General features: G+C 43.6%; 1 protein-coding gene and 1 long non-coding RNA gene across 2 annotated transcripts in view; one reads left to right on the forward strand and one right to left on the reverse strand.

The window, feature by feature from the left end:
• The window catches only part of LOC309665525 (uncharacterized protein), a 572,167-nt gene extending 562,835 nt beyond the window's left edge, over positions 1-9,332 (forward strand). Inside the window, exon 10 of the transcript XR_014266444.1 lies at positions 8,479-9,332. The gene's annotated coding sequence lies outside the window, so the exon portion shown is untranslated. The remainder of the gene's footprint in view (positions 1-8,478) is intronic.
• A 1,480-nt stretch (positions 9,333-10,812) lies between these two features.
• Positions 10,813-21,782, reverse strand: LOC309666144. Its single transcript, XR_014266934.1, has 2 exons — positions 15,349-21,782; positions 10,813-14,792 (listed from the first exon to the last, which is right to left on the reverse strand). It is a non-coding gene; the product is annotated as an uncharacterized lncRNA (long non-coding RNA).
• Positions 21,783-22,176: the final 394 nt, after the last annotated feature.

A 22,176-nucleotide genomic window follows, 5' to 3' on the forward strand; every position in this document is an offset into this window, starting at 1 on the left:
GGTGGGCAAGTACCCTGAAATTGAGATATTTAGAAAAAATCACCACCACGCCAGACTGCTGTACCAGATCTAGAAATCTAAATCAAGAAATATGGACAGAAGAAGCATGAAAGGTCACTTCCAATGCCACTTAGTGGGAGAGCCCAGTCACACGTAGGTTGAAATCATAGCAAAATTTTTGTTATTCTTTGCCTGTGTCCCATTACTTATTCTTCAGCCTCTGCTTGGTGTGAGCTGAGGATTTGATGAAGCACAGATAAATTTTTAAGCTGGTTCTTTCCCAGACAAAGGGGACAAAAGGAGAAAATTCTCATGGGGACAGGATGAATTGGCACAGAGATGATCGAAAAGGCATATTCGTGTTCAATATTTTCTTTGACGCTTGACTCTTTGGGCTGAAGAACAACAGCTCCAAAAGGGTTCAAAGAGAGAGGTTGCCAAAGGAAGGGTTCTAGAAACTGTAGTGACAGAACTGTTCTCTGAAAGTGATACTGTCTAGGTCCTTAGATTATACGTGGCACATTTCATCGATAAAGATGAAATCTTCAAAAAAAAAAAAAAACTAATCTTTTCATTAGTGTATGGAGTGAGGCCAACACTCTAGCGACGGTTTCTTAGTAAGTTGTAAATCCCTCAGGAGGCTCTAGTCTCCCTGAGAAGCTGAACCTTGCGTTTTCCACATTAATTTCCTCACAGCATCCAGCACGAGGCCTGCAAAAAGCAGGGCCTCAATAAATGTAACTGAAATGTGGCTCTGTTTTCTCAGTAGCTAAAAATTCTCTTAGTTTAACCACGTGAAATTGCTTTTTGTAGGTCAAAATGATCAAATATTGGCTATTTCATAGTTAAACCCAATACTTACTAACTCTCCCTATACTGTTAGCTACTTCATTTATTCCACGAACATTTCCTAAGAGGCACAGCGGACCCACCATGTAGCTAGACTTAACTCTACTTAGGAGTGAGGGAAGAGCTGTGTGCATTAGTTAAGAGATTGCCAAAGCCAAGTAGTTAGTTGAAGAATAGCTAAACCTAGTAGGTTAGTCAGGCAGCTTTCCATTGTAAGTGAAATAAACCCAGTGCAAACAAACAGAGCAGAAAAGTGGATTTAGTGGTTCATAAACTGGGAAGTTAGTTAAAGAGTGGATTTTTTTTCAGGCACAGGGACTCAAGTAATAGCAATATTCTGTCTATCTGTCTGTCTTTCAGTCTCTCTTTCTCTTTCTCTCCCCACCCTCCACTGCCCCATCTCTCTACCTGACTCTCTTCTTTTGTATGTTGGCCTCATTCTTTCTTATCATAGACTATCTCTATATAAAAGAGCAAGAGGCCCTAAATCTGTCCCAGTGTCCACAGACTGGCTTTCATGAAAGGACATGATTGACCTTACTTTAGGCCACATGCCCACGCCTTGACCCAGTCCCTGTGGAGAGGAAGACTGGATTCAGCCAGGTCTAGGTCATGGGTCTACCCCCTGGCAGGGCCTGTGTTATAGGCTGAATGTTAGTGTCCCCTCAGAATTCGTATGTTGAAATCCTGCCCCCAACGTGACAATATTAGCAGGTGGGGCCTTCAGGAGGTAATTGAGGGTGGAGCCCTCATGATTGGGATTAGTGCCCTTATGAGAGAGAGAGCTTCCTCTTTTTGTTCTCCACCGTTTGAGAACACAAGGAGAAGTCAGCAGTCTGCAACCTGGAATAGGGCTCCCACCAGATCCTGACTGTGCCAGCACCCTGATCTCAGACTTCCAGCTTCCAGAACTGTGAGAAATAAATTTCTACTCTTTATCAGCCACCCAGTTTTATGCTATTTTACTATAGCAGCCTGAACAGACTAAGACAGCCAGGGATGAGGCTCAATAATTAACAATCCACCAGAACCATCTAGGATAGAGAAGAAGCAATTTCCCAATGGAAAGGGAAGGGAAGCAGACAAAACCACAGAGGTCCAATATCACCTTTTCAGCCCATCTCCACGTGCCCACCATCCTGCCTGAGCACTCTAAAACAATTTGTTTGCTGATCTACAAACTATGTCCTCATTACAAAGTTGGTATTCATGAGACTGAAAGACCAAACCACTACTTACTCTAATTTGGACAACCCCACCCTCCCCCACCCCCGGCAGCAGGTTGTATGGGCAGAGTGCCTCCTATCCGGGCCGAGGGGCCACGGGAGTTAGTGCACCCTCTGGCTGTGCCGAATGGATCTGGTCTCCACATGAGCCGGTTAGTTCTGACTTGCATCATGCCTGTGAACTATACTGCGCCAGGTCAGACACAGACAAGGTTCAAAATCAGGCGCTCCTTATTTCACCATTAACTGAACAAAGGTGTGTGTGGGCATGGGTGCAAACCCACCACACCCAGATGAACCTGCAAGAGGTGAGGACCAGAGAGCACGCAAGGCTGATTTCTAAAATGAGATAAAAATGATAGACGCTTCAGAATTAATTTGTGGAGGACCAAGGTTATCAGAAAATGAAGTTAAAATAGTTTGATTCTTCAGGTTTTCCTTTTTCTCGATAATATGTATGTAAGGGGTTCTTTATAGGAAACAACATAAAATAAATGATTATAGGCATATACAGATGATTAATGAATATTTATTGAATTAAACTGGATTAGATTAAGGGTTATCTGACCTATCAGTAAATAGGCCAGTACGCATGGCTGGTGGACCTAGCTGTTTTCCTGAAAGGAAAGTGGCAGATCTGGTAGCAATTAGGAAGCAGTGGGTACAGCGCCCTGGTAGAATCTGTCTGTGGTTGATGCCCAGAGGGTGTGACTGCATCCACTGTATGAGATGGCCTGAGAACACCCCAGGATGGGCCGAGGGAGGGGGTCTTGGTTTTTGAGAATGCCCTCACTGGGCAGCCATGCTCTTCTGAGTACCCTGCTAAGAGGTCTTCTCTAGTTTCAAGACTATTTTCCTAACAGAGGAGGCCACTTTAACATCCTGCCATGGCACTTAATAGTGAAGATCAAGAGCAGCCTGGGGGAGAACCAAGACAGGTTTAATGAGACCAGAGTCAAACATCTTGAAAGAATACGGCCCTCAAGGACCAGGCCCAGCACTTTGGAGACTGCAGGGCAAGAAGAATGCACAGAGATCCAGAGGGCAAGGTGCCATCCTAGGGGCCTCAGGAACACCTTCCCTTTCAGGTGAGCTGCTCACCAGCGAGCTTTCCCTGGAAGGTTTTAAAAACCCACTCACTCACTAGAAATTCACTGCTGCCAGCCTTGGGCCACTTTATATACCAACAGAACAACGAGTTGGACGATGAATGGTGGTGGGAGGAAAGGTAGGATGCTTATTGTTATTGGTAAAGAATGCTCTTCCTAACTGGTTGAAACTACCCCTTGAATTATTAATGTAGGCTACACACAGTGGAACAAAATAATAATAAGTAATAACCTTATAGGCACTTACAATGTGCCAGATGAAGTTCTAAGGGCTTTCTGTGTGTGAACGCATTTAGTTACACAACAGCCCTGCAAAGTGCATACGATTATCACCCCTATTTTAGAGACAAGGATCACACGTAGTAAGTGGCAGGACCAGCATTTGAAAACAGGCAGTTTGTCACCAGAGGCCCTACTCTTAACTGCTATAAACACTGCCCCAAACAGGGGATTTTTGTCTTTTAAACAAGCTAATGTACACAGAACTTATATGAAAGGCAGGGAGCACATCCTATTATTATTATACCAATAATACAATGTCTAATTGACATATTATAATTAATAATTGTCATTACAAGGATTATTATTTCAAATAATCAATGGCAAAGGTGATCTGATTTGACTAAAAATCATGTAAGAACTAATGACAAAAAGAACTGGGCTAGCAGGCGGTCAAGCTTCTGAGCCTTTTCTAACCTCAAGTCACAAATGTACCGATTTACAGACTCACACCTAGTTTCCCCCAGCACTGCCTGTACAGACAACTCCTCGGGCTTTTTGGTCATCGGGTTTAGAGATCTTGAGATGAAACTCCAAGACTGCGTTACTGCAGAATTGGCACTGAAGTTGCCAAACGTTAAAATAGTAAGACTTTTTCAAAGGACTTTCAAACCGGAATCAGTCAAAAAAGCAAAAGAAGAATGAATTTAGCATTATTAACCAGACTTTCAAATGTGGCTTTTGGTTGCTTCCATATACAATTCTAGGAAGGAAATTGTGTTCCTTATAGCATATATCCAAGACAAAAGATTTAGCAGCCATCTGAATGAAAACCCAGCTGGATATATGTTTAACAAGAAACACTTAAGTATGAAGGCTGAGAGATATATCATAGCCAATATGTGAATGTCGTGTCCACGCACCATCAAACCTCAGGACTGACTGCATTTGGAACTGAGAGGACGGGAGGTTTTGGTTAGATGTGGGCACAAGCAGACCAACTCTGAGGCGTCAGCACTGCGTGACAGGAGCATTACTTAGCCACAAGCTGCTGTCGGCCTTTCCCCACCCACAGGTGTAGGAAATGGCGCAGGAAGGATGAAAAACTGTTTGCTCCTAATTGTGCTTTAATGGACTGAATTTGGGGACTTCCAGAGCAACAAGTAGGATTTGTGTTCATTTTGGGTTTGGGGTTTGTGTATGCGTTTATTTGCTTTTTAACCAGAGCAACTTTCTGAGTGCCACCTACGAAGAATTTGGAGGAACGAAGGCTTTCGCTAAGAAGTTTTTGTCCCCGCTGGAGTACGCATTGCCATTTTCAAAAGCAGTTAGCCTTTGCTTGAAAGTTTCGTGTAGCCACTAGTTTTAAAAACAGAAGCCACGGCATCTATTTTCAGTGTCAGGCATAAAGGAAAAAGTTTCCCTCGTATAGAAGGCTGCTGTGTTCCCAGCGGTGCCCCAGACATGATGTTTGCTTAGGCTGAGGGAAGAGAAGGCAGGCAGAAAGCGAGCTGAGAAGTGGCTTTTCTTCCAAGTGTGGCAGATCATTAATAATCAGTGGAGGATGGACTCAGGAAGCCTCCGAGCACATATTTCTAGGACTGAAGTTGAAGACTTCATTAATATTCTAGAGGAATATTGTTCGCAGGAAGTCTTCTGTGGGCCTGAAATCTCACTCAGAGGCCCTGTGGACAGCAGGCTCTAAGGCAGCCCGTAGACCTTGATCTGTGAGGATAAGAGAAATGTGTTCTCGGCCCAAGGCAGAGATGAGCTTTCCTGCTTTGTTGCTGCTTATCGGTTCGTGTCTGGCCTCTTCTGACTCTCTAATCTCCTATATTGTGGCAAAATGATGAAAATCCATTTCTTTGGAAAATGTTTAGCTTTCCTAACACAGAATGCGCCAATTTATTTTAACCACGTTTTGGACTTCTTCAACTTGACAGAGTTTATTAGTCTGTGCCAAAGGCCTTCTGAATTTCAGTTTAGTTTGTCTAAAACCAACTTATCCCTAGAGGCCCAACACACAGACAGGAGAAAGCACAGTGTCTACATTTTGGCTAAAGAGGGAAGGAAGGAGAGAAGAGGGGGAACTTTCTCACTGCCTGATGTACCCAGGTACGTACCCTAAGTGTCCTGAGTGGTCCCAGGAATGGTTGGGAGATGGACACCCCAATACCTAGATCTGACCTTGGGGTGAAAAGGGGGAAAAGTCAGAGACAGAATCAGTGCTGACTCTGCCTATTTTGGGAATAGTGTGTTAGGAGGTGGAAGGTAGCCCATCAAAGAAAAAAAAAAACTAGGGAGGAGACAGAAATCCCTTTATTTTATGCAAAAATCTCCCAAGGAGAGGGAAGAAAGCAAGCAAATAATAAGTAACATGCCCAAGTTCACCCTGGAGCCAAAACAATCCTCAGAGTTGAGACACCGCAGAGTTCCTCTCCTGCCGGCCCCAGGGCCACAAGCAGGCCACTCGTCCAGGTCTGTGGGTGGCTTTCCCACCTGAACACCTAGAACTTCAGTCCTGGGTCAAAAGATCTGTGTGGTGTTTAACAGCACCCTGATGAGAACAAGCCCTGTTTATTTAAATATCAACGTCTCCACGCCCTCTACCTCATTTCATCCCGCGCTCATCCTTCTCTATTTTTTTTTTTTGTGTGTGTGTGGGAGCGGGGAAAGCCCTTAAAGGAAATGTCACCAAAACATAATAGATCGTTAGGATGTTTAACGGTGGACATTTTCAGTGTAAAGCTCTGGATCCATAGCGAACAAAAGCAACTGTTCAGAACCCTCAAAAGAAGGGAAAAAATTGCCCAGCAATTTTAAGTTAATGGGCAAGATTAATGGATTGTCATATAATGTGAAGGGAAAGTATTAGAAAAAAAAACCCAAGTGGCTCTACCAAATTGGTTTGGAATTGGAGTCTACCTGAAGGCCTTTCAGCCAGAGGATTACTGTCTGCAGGGCTCACAGCTAAGCAGTGTATTAATTTGAAAGCCATGCCTTGTACAGATACCCAGCACTTAGTGGTTGGTTTTATGTTAAAAATGCTTAGTATGAAACCTGTGCTGAAAGTTGCCCAAACATCTCATAGTTGATTGCAAACCCGAGGGCCTGGGGGCTCTGAGCCCACACCTCAAGAAGGCTTGTGATTGGGTGACATTTTGGCTCCACACCTGAATTTGTCAAGGCCTCTTAGCGGCTGCTGGGAATTCGTCCTGCCTGGGGCCCACCGCTCTCCCATCACCCCTCTGACAGATGAAAACACAACGGGGTCTGTTGCCTGACTGACACATTCCTCTCCTGTCTGCCTCTGAAAGGACTTTATTTAACCGTCCTGGAGTCAGGCTTTTGACTGACAGATTGTGAAGGGTAAAAGTCATTCAGTTCCATTAAGCTCTGTAACTGCTCTGGAACAAAACACCTTTAAAAAAAAGTGTTGGGGGGAGGGAAAAATAGAGCTGTGGAGAGTAGGGGCATGAGCTTTAGGGAGAGAAAAAGGGGATTCTTTTCAGGTTCAAAAACAATCCTTCTCTTTGCCTCTGTCTATCAATTAGGGCTGCATTCCCAGAGGGAATACTGGCCTGGCCTCACTGGTGTCATTCAGCTGCCAATCTCCTGACAGGGACACCAAAGGGCCTCATGTAGCGCTGCGGAAACTGTCTGTCAGGCCATCAGCAGCTGCTATGACGACATCACCTCTGTTTTTCTAGGACTATTAGAGAGAAAGGGGGGCCGGGGTAGGGGGCTCACCCAACAGAGTCAGAGAGTCTCGGCTCCAAATCTCTGTTCATATTTTCCTTTTCCAACCCTCACATCTCCTCAATCCCAGTGTGAGTTTCTTCACAAAAACAATCCCAGCTTTCCTTGCCTGGCTGGGCAGCAGGGGTAAATAATAACTCGCCAGCCGAGGACACAGTCCTGGGTGTGAGAAGGGGGCTCTGCTTCTGGGAAAACTGAAGTCCTGACTGAATACATTCAATGACTCTGGTTCCAATGAGTCCGAAGAAACGGGATTGGTGGTGAAAGGTGGCTCAAGCCCCCGAAAGGCCTCGGGCCGCACTGTGTGAAAAGCCATGCGGCCTCACCAATGGTTTCCTGCCAAGCCTTAACCTTGTTTGGGTTCCTGTGGGTTTCATTCCCCTCTGAGTTCTGCTGGGAGCCTGAAAGCTCCAGTGGAGCTCTAAACACTAAGCCAAACTCAGCACCAAGCAACCACTTCCCACTTCTCTGTTTTTCTGCCTCATTCGCTGCTTTCCCCGAGTCCAGACTCACAGGCTAACTTGGGTTGGTCCCAAAGACTCCTCGCCACAGCTGGCGATCACACTGAAGACCCAGGACTACAAAGGAGGGGTCCCTGAGCTTCCTGGCTTGACTGGGAAAAACCCCCCTCCTCCCTCTGACCATTTCCCCCTTCTTCCCTCTCTGGCTTCTGTCTGAGAGCGGGAAGTGAATCAGAGCCTCGACAGCAACCTGCAAAGATGCCCGGTGGTCCTTCTGTGTTCTGGGATGGCTGCATTTGGGATGGCTGCCGTTTCCCTGGTAGCCTTTTCACATCACAGGGAGCTACTTACAAACGGTAATGATAGCACTTAGTACCAAACTGAGCGCTGGAGAGCATGGCTGCCGAGCGCCACAGCCGGGCCATTGTGTTGCAATACTTCTGCTTCACATCACGGAGGGGATGACAGTGCTTCATGTGTTCCCCGTGAACCGTACAAAATGTTTAGCCAAATCCTGTAAAAACATGTACATAAAGCTGTCTCCGTGCTCCCAGGGCCGTGATGTCTATCTCTTTTCTATTGCTTCTTTCTTCCTTCATTCTGAAAGCTCCGCTGGGGGCCTGCACATCCTGAGCATAAATTCCACTGAGGTGGCTGCAACCTGTTCACACAGCAATACACTGGTCTCAAGCACCCAGATGCTGGACCTCAGATATGTACCACCGACATGAGGACAATGCCTGGGGACATTGAGAATTAGCCAGGTTTGGGGCCCTGGGAGTACAGGCAGAGGAGCAATGGACAGGATAATGAGAGAGAAAAGGAGGCTAACTTGATCATCATCTTGCTCTGCAGCCTCAGGAAGACACACTCAGGAGCCAGCCCTTTGCCATCTGCACCAACAGAACTGCAGGAGTCATGGGAAGCACTATTAGTTCACTAATGAGTGAACATTTCCAAATTGCTTTGCAGGTCCTTAGTTGTGATTGCTGCACATTTTCATTACTGAAGCAGAGAGGAAACCCAGCTAAGGGACTGGACAGGCCAGTGGAGATACACACAAAGAGCTCTAACATCCTGGGGGCACTGCCAAGAAGGAACTTCAGTTACTAAATCCAAAGATGCTGGGAGCATTTTGCTCAGGATGGATTACCTTGAAAACATCACCGGGAGTAGCTCCCAGTCAGCAGATGCTTGGAGCTCCTGGATGCTGGCCGGGAGCATGGATTCCCATCCTGTGGCTCTGCGTCACCATCCAACGTCCTATAAATCCATCCCTTCTCTCATGATTTTTCACAAGGACCTCAGATCCAGTATCGTGAGATGCTCACATTTCTGGTCTTAACCATAGACGATGGTTTCCAAACATTTCTCAGTCAAACGCCCAATAGTATAAGATCTGAATATGGAATTGTCTGTGCTGGAAAGACAGCTGTCTTTGTTCACCACCTTCTCAAGGAGTTCCTGACTGTTTGTACCCACCTTGGACTCTACGTAGTCCTCTCTGGCTTCGTGTTCCAACATCTATTATATTAGGCACTGTGCCCTTCCTGATTTTCTTTTCATTGTGCTAGCAAAAATTAAATGGTCTTTTGGGCCCTCAATAACAGTGATGCCTCCTTCCTTGTGTATGATATCCATTGAGTAGTATTTTCTTTGAATTGTTTATTCTTAGAATATTTCCCCATGACTCGTTACATTAGAGATAACCTTAAACCAAGCCTGACCTACCTCCAAAAGCAGGATCACAGCAGAGGAGACCCAGCCAGCATTTTGGAAAGACCCAGCATTTTGGAAAAGCTCAATTTCAATTTCAATGGAATAAATAGTTGGAATAAAAAGACTATTTAGTCTTTATATATAAGTTCAGACCATTCACTCTCACTATGTGAGTGGATTGCTCCAACTGTGAATTAGCTTACTCCTTTTATGTCCCCTTTTATAGACATAAAAGAACAATCAAATCCATCACAAACACCACTCTTCCATCTTTCATTTTTCACTTCCATGCAAACCATAAGGCTTTATGTAAGAGGCACTTGACATAAAAATACCTAACTCCTTCCCCACGCCCCAAGTTCGGAAAATTCTAAAGCCAGAAATATAAATGTCACCTTGTGCTGATAGTTACTTCTTTTAGTCTCTCTCCAGAAAGGGTTAGGAAGTGGGGACTTGAATGACCACCTGTAATCTTCACTGAGACAGATCCAGTGAGCATGGTTCCAACACGTTGCCTGGGATGTTGCAAAGTTCTTGAAGATCACATAGACCCATATTCAAAGGTATATAAAACTACATTATTGTTAAAATTATCCACCACTTTTTTAGCCACACATACAGCTCTCCTGATAGAATAGAAAACTTTGAAAGAATTGGGATACAGAAAGTATCAGAATAACCAAAAACAATTGACTAGAAAAAATATCCAATATATCAGCCTTAAATAACAAACTTACATATGAGAAGTGTATTCTCAGCAATTCATGGAAGCATTTTGGAAAAGCTCATTTGAAGAGATGACTAGAACTGATCTATTAAAAGTACACAGACAGGGCTTCCCCTGGTGGCACAGTGGTTAAGAATCTGCCTGTCAATGCAGGGTACACAGGTTCGAGCCCTGGTCCAGGAAGATCCCACATGCTGTGGAGCAGCTAAGCCCGTGCACCTCAACTACTGAGCCTGAGCTCTAGAGCCTACGAGCCACAACTACTGAAGCCCGCATGCCTAGAGCCCGTGCTCCACAACAAGAGAAGCCACCACAATGAGAAGCCCGCGCACCGCAATGAAGAGTAGCCCCCGCTCATCACAAGTAGAGAAAACCCGCACGCAGCAACAAAGACCCAATGCAGCCAAAAATAAATAAATGAAGAAAAAAAATAAAAGCAGAAAACCATCCCCAACAAAATAGCTTAAAAAAAAGAAAAAGTACACAGACAGCTGTCATCCCAAAACAGAAATGAGGCTAAAGTTTTCCAAGACCTTGTTCCTCAGCAGTGATCTTAGACTAGAGATTAAAGATACACAGGCACATTAATCCTTGCTTTACTTTCCTAGACCCCCTGGATTATAATATAAAATGACTTTACTAGAATAACCATTATATCGGAGAAAATTGTCTTTTTAAAAAGGAACTTAGCTAAGAAAAGTCAATCTAAAAGTAAAATTAACCCAGGTTGGGAGTGTTGAGTATTGAATGGACTATAAATTTAATCAAAATAGTTAGGATTTATCTTGTTTCTTTTGCATGATCGACTTTAAAAAAATATTATGCCCTTTAATTTTCAACACTTGTTCTGTTCTTAAAGATAGAAGGAGAAGGAATGGAAGGAAATAGGAGAGAACAAAGGAAGAGGTAAGATAGAAAGATGGCTAAGTGTGTTACTAAATTTAAAAATGACTCATCCCTGAAATGTCCATTCATCAGCTGGGTTAAGAAAGCCACAGAGCCCAAAAGATGAACGGGAGCCACATGAAAACAAGCCGGTCACAGATGACTTTTCTCAGTCTGTTGACATTTGATTAATGCTTAAACTAAGTAAGGAGAAAAGGTTCATCTTGTTCCAGAATGAAGCTGGGCATCATGGTGCTGCATCGCCTGAAGGAACTAATCGTCAAACAAGTTCTGTCCCATAATCTTTCTTTCTAACTTTTACCCTTTATTGCCTTTTATGCGTTTAGAAACTGAAGCAGCTTGTACTAAAATGCTGCCTAATTATTTGTTAAAGAAAAAGAAAAAAAAAGGCAAATTCTCACAAGGCAGCCTTCAGCTGCCCTGGGAAATTGTGCCTTTAATTGGAACCAAAAGTCTAGCGTTATTTGCATGTCGAAAATGAATGTGTTTTATTGAATTTCATGCTATTTTTATTATAATTTAAAAGGGAGTGGATATTCAAGAATCTTTGGCAGAAGATTTTTGTTTTAAAATGTGGTCCCAAGGTCCAAAACTCAGTTTTCTTGCCCTTCACCATTTGTTTCTCTATCTGGTGGCGTTGACAAGTTCACAATTCGAAACAGCTAATTCTTATTCCTTTCTGGAACCTACTTATCTTTCCAGGGAAGGGGGAGCTTTTTGAAATCTCTATGTTTCTTCTAAGACTGTGGAGATGAAAGAATCAAAAGAATCTGACTCATCTTGGTTTTTGTTTGTTCAATATATTTGATCAGAATATTTTAAATGCCCACTTTTCCATAAGAATTGGTCAACACCTGATCTATTTTATAGTCATTTTACAGGTGAATATATGGGCATGGAACTCAGCCAAAAGGTTAAGTGAGACTGGTGTAAGCCGCAGACAAACTCATGATGCTAAAAGATGTCATTGCTTTCTTTTTAACAGTCTCTCTCACCAAGGACTCCATGGCTAAGTCACAGTCTCTCTCTAATTCTTAACTACATAACATTAGTAACATTTCATGTCAGTCTTGCCATGACAGAATATACTTGTGGCCTTTCTATAAGTTCCTAGTAAAGATCTTCCATCTTTGGTCTCGATCTTTCTCCCGGTTTCTTCCGTGACCCAGACCACAGGGAAAATCAAAATCTAAGCTGGGGGCCAACCAAGAATCTAAAACCATCTTCTCCAGTCTGACGTGTTTGCGAACATCGAGCAAAATAAAACTTTTCTTCAGTTCTTTTAGATGTACATTTTATTAAAACTGAGTTTCTTCTACTTTATATTGTTGAAATGTTTATATGATTGGCTATTTTTTTTACAATAGTCACCACTCATGCACTTTTAAATAGGTGTCAGAAAACACTATTGTGCTCTTAATATTGGTTCGACATTTACATTCAGGCTTATAATGTGCAGAAGTGGCTTTCATGCTAGATTGATGCACTGCCTTTTCTAGATGAATGTACATTATGGTATCGGACAATAGTAACACAATCAAGCAACGGCATTCGAAGCATCAGGACCTCAGTGGTGCTTTAAAAATTCTTGAAAGAGAGTAGGATCCCCAGTATAACACAATTATTAATTTAATAATTTTTGATATAAAACAGGGCAATTCAATCTCCCCCACCCTGAATGTCAACCGCCATGCAGGCAAAAGGCCAGAAAAAAATAACATTTTCCTTTCAGGTTTGGATTGGAACTTATCCCATCAGCAGATTTTTTTTCGTAATAGATTCCTTTTTATTATTGGTTTTCTATAAGTATTTGAGTGTAATTTCAAATCTTAAAAACAAAACAAAACTCATTTAAGCAAACCCAGAACCAGAAAGCAATGGCAAGAGATCACTTTGAAATCAGTATGACACCAGAGCACAAACTAGCCACTTATTCGTTAAACTTACCTTCATGTTTACAGTGTGTCACTGGGCAAATCTGAAACATTTTATTTATAATTATGACATTTACCCACCTGTCAAAATTCTGTTATCTTTCCTGGAACTTTATTTTCATCTCCATTAATTAAAAAGCAAAGGAATTTGGCCCATAATGCAAAATATTTCAAGAATCGAAATCAACTGCATAAAAAAATATAAACCTGCCATCACCAGTAGCACTGATGATAGCATCAGGGCAAGATTCAGGTGACCTGCCTGGCTGTTTCCAGAAGCTCCGCGTGAAGTGAAGACACTGAGCTCAATCATGTAGCTATGTTAGGCTTGGTTGCCTGGCTTGAATGATTGAGGTAATTGTCCCAATTATTCTCTGCACTTTGTATGTGCAGATCCAGATTTATATTGTGACTGGGAGCAGAGTATTGAAAGGGAAGACAGGAAACCCAGATTCCGTGTTAAGTGGGTCAATGATGAAGCCTGTAAGGTTGCAAGTTACATTCACTGTGTGTCTCAGTTTATCCCTCTTACAAGTAGAAAGGCATAGAAACCCCATTTTATTAGAGCCAATCAAGATGATTGAACTTAAAAACCTTTTCAGCAGCTTTGAGAGAAAACGTCACATAAAAACAGAGTAATGTGTTAGACCAGCTTTCCTGGAAAACAGAGCGTGAAGCGGGAATGAAGTCCTGAGGCTTTCTTTGGGAGGTGCGATCCCACAGCAATGAACACGAAAGGAAAGAGAACTGAGGCAGGATAAGAAGCAATGCCAAGTGATGAATTACTATGTTGGCCGTGGCTTCACGGTAGGCCTCAAAGAGCCCACGGAGGGAGGAAGGAGAGAAAATTTCTCTACCCAGCTCCTATCCATCTCCTGTTTGCCGTTGGCCAAAGAGCATGCCACAGGGAGATAACCCCCAAACTTGTAAGTCGCACCATCTGGCCCCCATGACACAGCCCAGGCCCTGCAGTGTGGTGCTGCATCAAAGCTCGGTCCTGATGGGAGAACCCGGAGACCGCAGGATGGTATTGGCCCTCGAGAATGAAAGCCACAGCAGAGCCTGAGTTCAATAAGCAGCTGAGAGCATCTGAGGAAGCTCATGAGACGTGTCCAATACAAACACATAAACACATTTAGCCATGTTGGATCCCTACTATAACCACAGATCTGGTATAGCAGTAAGTTACCAAGAGTTGCCAGAGTGTCAGTCAATTTGCCAAAGTACATTGGCCAAAATTAAGAAAGACAATGGACATCTCTGCCTTTGAAGAGCCAAGTTAGAATACTTTCTCTGATAAATTGTTTAAATGGAAGGGACAACAGGCTAAAAGCAGAGATAATTTTAACCCTTTCTAGAAGCCACCATGTCACCAAGGGGAGATAACACGGGGGTGAGTGCACTACGCTAGGAATTAGACCCAGCTCTTCTGAGAACTAGCAGTTCACTCCAATCTGCGTGTCTGAGTCTCTGCTTTGCCAGACATGGTACCAGGAAGCAGGGCAGAGGCAAAATTCATGGGCGTCATCTTTCTATTGAAGAGCTCAAATTCTAGTCAGGAAGCACAGCGGCTATGAACTTTTTTGCAGGCCCAGCTTCGAGTCTTCCTCCTTCTAACAACGGTGCCCCAAATGTCATTTGCTCGCCCCCCCTCCCCTCGTCTCCGTCCCTGCAGATTAGGGAGGGCTGACCTCACACCCACCTCCACAAACCTGTGCCCAGGCCTTGCCAATCAGAGCCACAGGATTTGTTCTGGGGGGTCCGGAGCCAACGTGAGCCAGTTTAGCAGAGAGAAGGGCCTTCTCTTTTCCTCGGATCTGAATGCATGGCCATCGATTTCTAGGACTGCTGGCAGCCATTTGTCCTCAACAGGCAAAGCCGGCCTGAAAAATAGAGCCGGCATAAAGGAAGGCGGGACTGAGAAAGAGAGAGACTGGACCCCAAGAGCACTGTTGGGGCCTCTGGATCCAGCTGACCTCGTTGGTTACTGAGCCAATAAAGTCTCTTCTTTGCTTAAAGTAGTTTGAGTTTCCTGTCTGAACTGATATAGGGAGACAGATAGATAATAAGTAATCACAATGCAACGTGATAAATCTTAAGGTGAAGAGAAAAACTAAGTGCGTGGGAAGCGCTAGACAGAAAGTATTGCTTCTCTTGGGTCTCTACTGGTAAAACGACTGGGTCTGCAGAGTAACCTTTAAAGTCCCCCCACCTGAACCCACCCCCAACATGATTCAGGGACAAAGCTGGCTCATGAGGGCCTCTCTCCTGGCATCCGCAATGGCTCCACGGGGCATGAGCGTGCCTCACAGCCAACCGTTTACCAGTAAAGCCGTGTACCTTTCTCTGCCTCCTTAAAGATTCCATCAGATTATTAACATGGCGGGTCACAGTTTGGAAATGCAAACCCATAGCCAATCAGTGGAAGAAGAAGTGAACCTGCCGATCGATAATCACACCGCCTGAGATGCTTCCAAAACTTACCTCGTGACATTCCTGGGTCCTTAGGTAAATCCTTAGACTTCAGGCTTCAGAAAATGAATCACATATGTGTCTTCTCTCCGACGTGATGTACATTGGTCTGGGTGAAGCCTCATAGCTGTTCGATGTAAATACGAAAAGCATTTCAATAGATGCTATCTACGGGTATCACAGGAGAGGGAATAGGAATCAAAGTTCCAGGCATTGTCACCATTCTAGCAGTGGACCGCAGTCTGAGGTCCCTTTACTATGGTGCCTACAATTAGGTCATTATATATAGACACAAAGTGAATCCAGAAAATGGCTTGGTCTCCTTCCCTCAACATGCAGATCCTTCAGCCAGAGATGGGGGGCCCTCCACACACTAGGTGTCATTTGGACAAAAGGGGCTACTTCTTCCCCGCTCTCTCCAAACTAACTGTACATTTCAGATGCAGTGGAAATAAAAACACGTCGTCCATTGCTGATGCACCTGACAACACTGCTGTCTCAGCAGAGACGACTGGCTTCCCGCCATCCACATATTCCATGCTTTCAGTGCCTCATCACTCTGGTTATTAGAGAGTGACAATATTAGCCAGGGAACTACAATCAGAACTGAGAGAGAGCATTCTTTAATGCATTCCCAATATTGAGCCACCCAATACGGCTGGCCACCCTGAAGAAAAACCATGCACTTACGTATACCACAGCCTGCGTGTATGTGTTGGGAGATGGCAGAGTGGGTGGGTGGGTGGAGAGTACCTATTAGAAGCCGGTACTGTGTTGTGCTCTGCATGCATTATCGTGTTTTGTTTCCGTGGCCATCCTATCATGTGAAAACTCTATTTTCCCTACTTACAAGGACATTGAGGCTCAGAGACATTCGTTCACTTGCCCAAGATCATACAGCTAACAAGCAGTGGGACCTGACTTCAAATGTGGAGGCTGCATTCTTACCCTTTAGGCTCAAATACCTTCCCCAGCTTTTGCTCTTTTCCCAGACATGATGCGATTCAATCCTACAGCCTGCCCAATTTCTTTGCTTGACAGATTTTCTTCCACGACCCCATTCCCAACTCATCCCACTCCCTAACCCAAAGACAGAAAAGTCATCAGATAACACACACAGTGTGCTTGTAACAAGCTAACAATGTTATTCCCAGAGCGTTGCTGGGAATATACAAACATCCTGTGTGTGTATCATTTAGCAGAAATTACATACATGAACTCAAGCTCTGAGAGTGTATGAGTGTGTGTATTTGGGTAGATCCAATACATAGAATCCTCTCAAAAAAAAACCTTGAGAGAATATTTATCCATCCAACAAATGTTTATTGCATATCTCCTATGAGATACTGAAAGAATAGTAAATGGTTAGGTTCATCTTTGCATTTCTTGGGCAGTAACTCCAAATAGAGGGAAGAAGAAACAAACTTCTATAAAAGTACCATCAGCCAAATCCTTTGACTACAAGGTGGAAGAATTGGAAGTATAGGAAAGAGTTTTAAAGGAAGTAGCATTTTAATTAAGGCCTGAAGACTCAGAAGAATGTTGACAAGTGTAGGGGAAGTGGAAAATTCCAGGGAACAGTGCATGTAAAGAAAACAAGGTGTTAAGGTGAAGGCAGGTTTTCACGGAAGGAAATAGTCCAATGTGATTAGCAGATAAGAGCCTATAGAAAAATCTTAGGAGGAGCTGGACAGGTGGAAGGGGCCAAACCATAGAAGACCTTAGAGAGGACATCTGGTGTTCTTTTCTGTCCACCACCCATGCTGCCTTCAGACAGCTGCTTCTCCTCTGCTGCGTGTGGTCCCAGTGGGGCTGTCATCACTGTGTCCAGGCACCCATATTCATGGGGGTGGGCACACGGCTCAGGAGGAGCTAATCAGGGCCAGCAATAATGACTGGTCCAGGGGTGAACACAAGATCCAAGCAGGATTCATGTAACAATATCAGAAGAAAGAAATGCCTCTCTCCTCCACTTCTGGATGTGGGCAGCCATCTTCCCCATTACCTGGAAAGCGCGTGTCTGTAAAATGAAGCCGCGGTAATGAAAGATCTGGAGCAAGGAGGTGACGAGAGGGAGATAGAGCCTGCAAAGCATTGATTGAGCCCCTGGATCCACCTATGCCTGAAGCTCTAAATCTATGTCTGGACCTCTCAGTTATCTGAGTCATTAACTTCCCTTTCTGCTTGAGCTAGTTTGAGCTAAGAGTCCTGACTAGAACAGCTGTGAGTGTCATGCTAAGGAGTTTGGGCTTATTGAGATAAGAAAGCCACTGAAGACTTCTAATCTTAAATGCTTAGAGAACAAAGACTTGTAAAGCAGATAGAAGACTGTGGAGAGATTAAACAACCTTTCAGGGGTAAGGGGCAATAATCTGCAGAACCTTTTAATTCACTCTGTGAATGGAAGAAGTGAAACCAATACTATAGCCATAACAGGATGATCAATTTTGCTACCCAAAGCTACCCAAAGGTCCACACTAAATGATGACATGAGTTTGAGCTACACATTATTCCCAGTATTATTAGCAAACCTGGATAGAAGATATCTCAGCCCACAGGGTAACAATAACTCAAGAGGAGCAGGTGACTTGTAAGGTCAAGGAACAGGGCCCGAAACAGCATTAGTGTAGCAAATGTGAAGCGTCTGGTTACCTCCCTGTCTGAAACCCAAGACGTTTGAAGGAAAAGAGGTGCTGAAATATCTGCAGTTGGCAGTGACATCTGAGAACGTGGTGACCACCCCCCGCCCTCCGTACAGGGCAAGGATCATGCCTTTTCTGTAAATAGCTTTGAACCTTCTGCTTACCTCCAGCCCTGACTTCTGTCTTGGAGAAAGAAGGAAGCCACTTTGCTCTTGGGCCTAGGCCTAGCGCATTGAGTTACTTGTCACCCATAAGTGACATTTATCAGGTCCACATCACAAGATGAACCCTCACCAAATAAGAGCTAGTCAGGGCTGGGAAAAACCTCAAGTGGGCACTTGGTCTTCTAGTGCTTCTGGATAAGAGAACATATAAGCCCAGCGACGTGTCTCCTCGGAACTAGAAGGGTCTGCCTCTGGGGCAACTGCTTACCATGCTGATTTAACGAAGCAACAAGGGCACTGAGGGGGTGGCATTGCCAAGTCAAAACAAGAAGCTTCCCAGGCTCCTGGGCTTTGTACTCACCTCTCCTTAGCCTCCGCCACACCTCTTCCCACTGCCGGGGGAGAAGCAGGAGAACAGCCGGTTGCAACTCAGCTAGGGGGACTTAGCAGCGGAGGTCTGCAAAGGAGACTGGGGCAGGAGGAGGGAGCAGGCCGACCTCAGGACCCAGCACGGATGGGGCTCAGAAGACGCGAAGCAGCCTCTTGCTGCAACAGGCCAGCCGCACTGTATTTGACTAATTCTCAGACACTCATTTTTCACATTTTCACATCGCTAAAGTAGGGATGCATCTTATAATCAATGATGTGTCATACTTTTAAATTGGTGACACTTTTTCCTTTCTCGATGATTTTTGAAATAATGGTGTCTTTTACAATTGATGGTGTTTTAGGTTCCACAAAATGCTGTATATCAAGATCACCTGCTCACCATGTTAAACTAAGACTCCCTATCCGTTCCCCAAAGACATTTTACAGTCCCAAAGGTCCATTGCAGCAATGGGAGCAGGAGTCACAAAAACCAGAAGAGATCCCAATACAGCAAGAGAGATACATGATCTACCCCACTCAGTTTCCTTAGAACTTCCAATGTACAAAAAGAAGGGATGACTTATGAACTATACACTTTTGGAAAATGGCATATTGCTGCCTCAAGAAGTCACCTGTTCCACCAGGTCACCTGCTCTTGATGCCTGGGATGGAGATGGTAATATCACGGTGACAGTAATGAGACCTAACATTTAGATAGAACTTTACAGTGTTCAGAACCTTTTTCCTGAACACTATATGATCTCAGGCCCAGCTGGTATCACTGTCTCCCTCTTTGGAGATGAGGATGTTGAAGCCCACACCATGCCTTTCGAAGGTTGCACAGTCAATGGTAGAGAAGTGGCTACATCCCTGAGAAATATGATCTTTCCTTCAACTATTCCATGAGGGGCAAGAGAAGATTTAGCCCTAGGAAGACCTTTCTTCAATCATTTCAAGCTCAAAAAGTAGAACAGTGATCATGATAAATCTATTTTTTATCAACATTCCAGAAAAAAAAATTGTTAGTTAAGAAAGTTAAAAGGGAAAGTGCATGTTTTAAATCACCAGGTTTAAAACAATGTTTACTTTAATATTGATCATTGAAATTTTAGTATGATAAATAATTTGTGCCTCTGGGGCACATTTTTCTGATTGTTAAAGTGATATAAATTTAGAAAATAATAAGAAGTCCAAAATGTTGAAAGTATTTGCACGATCAGTTAGCCCAAAGTTGATGAGTGCCTTCAGCAAGCAACTGACACACACACACGAACAGAAAGGCTATGATAGAATTCCTCCCTCATGGGAACAGACAACACAATTACAATGGAATTGGGGTATGAGATAGACGTTTTAAAATATATCAATACTGTATAGCACAGGGAATTATATTCAATGTCCTGGGATAAACCATAATGGAAAAGAATATAAAAAAGAATGTATATATGTGTATAACTGAGTCACTTTGCTCTACAGCAGAAATTAACACATTGTAAATCAACTATACTTCAATAAAAAAATGAAATAAAATATATCCATACAAAATCATAAGTGATTAGCTCAAATAGGGGGAAAAGAACCATAGATTGGGACTACCCAGGCAGGCTACTTGGAGGAAGAAGGATTTGAGACAGGCCTTAAAGGATGATAAAAATTGAGCTCAGCTGGGAGGAGGAGGGGTAGCATTCCCGTGTCCAGCAAACAGGTGAAGAAACAGATGAAATCTTACTTAGAGCTCAGTACATAGCAGGGTGTTCAGTGAGGGTCATTGAGGGGAAATGGAGACAAACAGCAGTTTCTCCAGAGTAAGTTAGTACGAGCTTGGCTGGAGCAGAGGGCTTATAAATACAGTAGTAAGAGGTCTAAGGGCAGGTTGTAAAGTTCCTTGAAAAGAAATTAAGATATTTGAATTTTAACCTATACATAATGAGGAGCCACTGAAAATTGTTGATCAGGAACTGGTGGTAAGAGTGGGTTTAGACAGATCATCTGCAACATGTCTGTGGAGGACCCCATGGAAAAATTCCTTACATTGATTAATCAGTGGGAGAGGATCATTGAGATAGAGGAGACCTCATCTAAAGTGGTGGATCCTGAAATGGAAACGGTTGACTTCAATGATGGACCAACTGCTCAGCCCTCAGGGACAAATGGCAGAGTTTAGGCTGTGAGTGGAAGTACAAGTAGAAATGTCCAACAGCAATTGAACCAGGAGAAAGGTGAAAACTAGATAGATGGATGGATGGATAGATAGATAGATAGATATTTTAAAGTCTTCCACATTGATTAATAAATTTCAACAGCTAGTTTTATGTATGTAAAGATAGATGGATAGACTAGATAGATGATAGATAGATAGATAGATAGATAGATAGATAGATAGATAGATAGAAGATAGATAGATGATAGACAGGCAGATGGACAGACAGATAGATATGTTTGGCATCTGTGTTTCTTATTCTCTCCTCTCTTGCTCCGGTCATCCATCTCTCCTCCCTCATCTATAGTCTAGCACCTTATCTCATTGAGATAAGTTCTGACACTGCGTTTTTCAAACAAGGACAGTATGCCACTCTAGTAACCAAAAAGATTCCAATGTCGCCTTGCTTCTGATATGCAGGAGAGGAGTGCTGAAGATAGAAATACCTGCCAAAACCGTGATCTGCACCACTCATTCATTTATTCATTCATCCAACTGGTATTTATTGAGTGTTTCCCACGTGCTGGCACGGTGCTCGGTGCTGGAGATACACAGTGAACAGGACATTCCTCATTTCATGTAACAGATGTTTGCCCAACACATTCTACGTATAAAGCTCTGTGCAAAGAGCTGTGTAAGTCGTGGTTCCTAACTTCAAAAGATCACAGCCTCACAAGAAAGAAAATAAACCCCTACTGGCAATATCAATATACATGAAGTCATCACCTTGCAGGGAGTACATTCACGACTCCGGTCTCAAATAAAGTTCTCCACTCCACACACCCAGGGGGAAGCAAGGTCTGGGGCGGAAATGAAACCTTTATAACTGTCTGGAGCATGTGGGATTAACAAGTGCTCTTGTAAAAGTAAATGCCAACGGCAGAGCTGCCTATTGGCCAGCTGCCTCCTCCAAGGCATGTACGTTTATTAATTTATTTGTTTATTTATTTGCTAGATTTATCACATTTGCAGGCTGTGCCATTTGGCCTCAGGGTCAGATAAATCTCTTTTAAAACTTTACCATCATTCTTCAGCATTATGTGCCCCTAACAGACCTTTCTAAAGGTCTAAAGGCTTTACAAGAACAGAATTAAATCCATTTTACAAATAAATACACTGGGAAAAATAGTTGAAATGCACCACCAAAGGAAAAGATAAATTCCAGGAAAAACCTGGAGATGGGATTAAAGGGACTCTGCAGTCCCTTTTATTGAATTCTATAAAGCTCACAGAAGTCCTAATTTAACGGAACCATCTTGTCTCCCCAAAATGAACAGGCCTGTTCACTGCCTGCCCCCAGGACCTTCCAGCCTCATGCCTCACCGGTCCACCCCATAAACCCTTGGTTTCACCCCCTGGTAAATGCCCACCAATCCCTGGACACACTATAGCCTTGCAAGACATGGTATTGGACATGCTA

This window comes from Balaenoptera physalus, assembly GCF_965194825.1.
Source record: "Balaenoptera physalus genome assembly, chromosome: 8".
NCBI classification, from domain to species: Eukaryota; Metazoa; Chordata; class Mammalia; order Artiodactyla; family Balaenopteridae; genus Balaenoptera; species Balaenoptera physalus.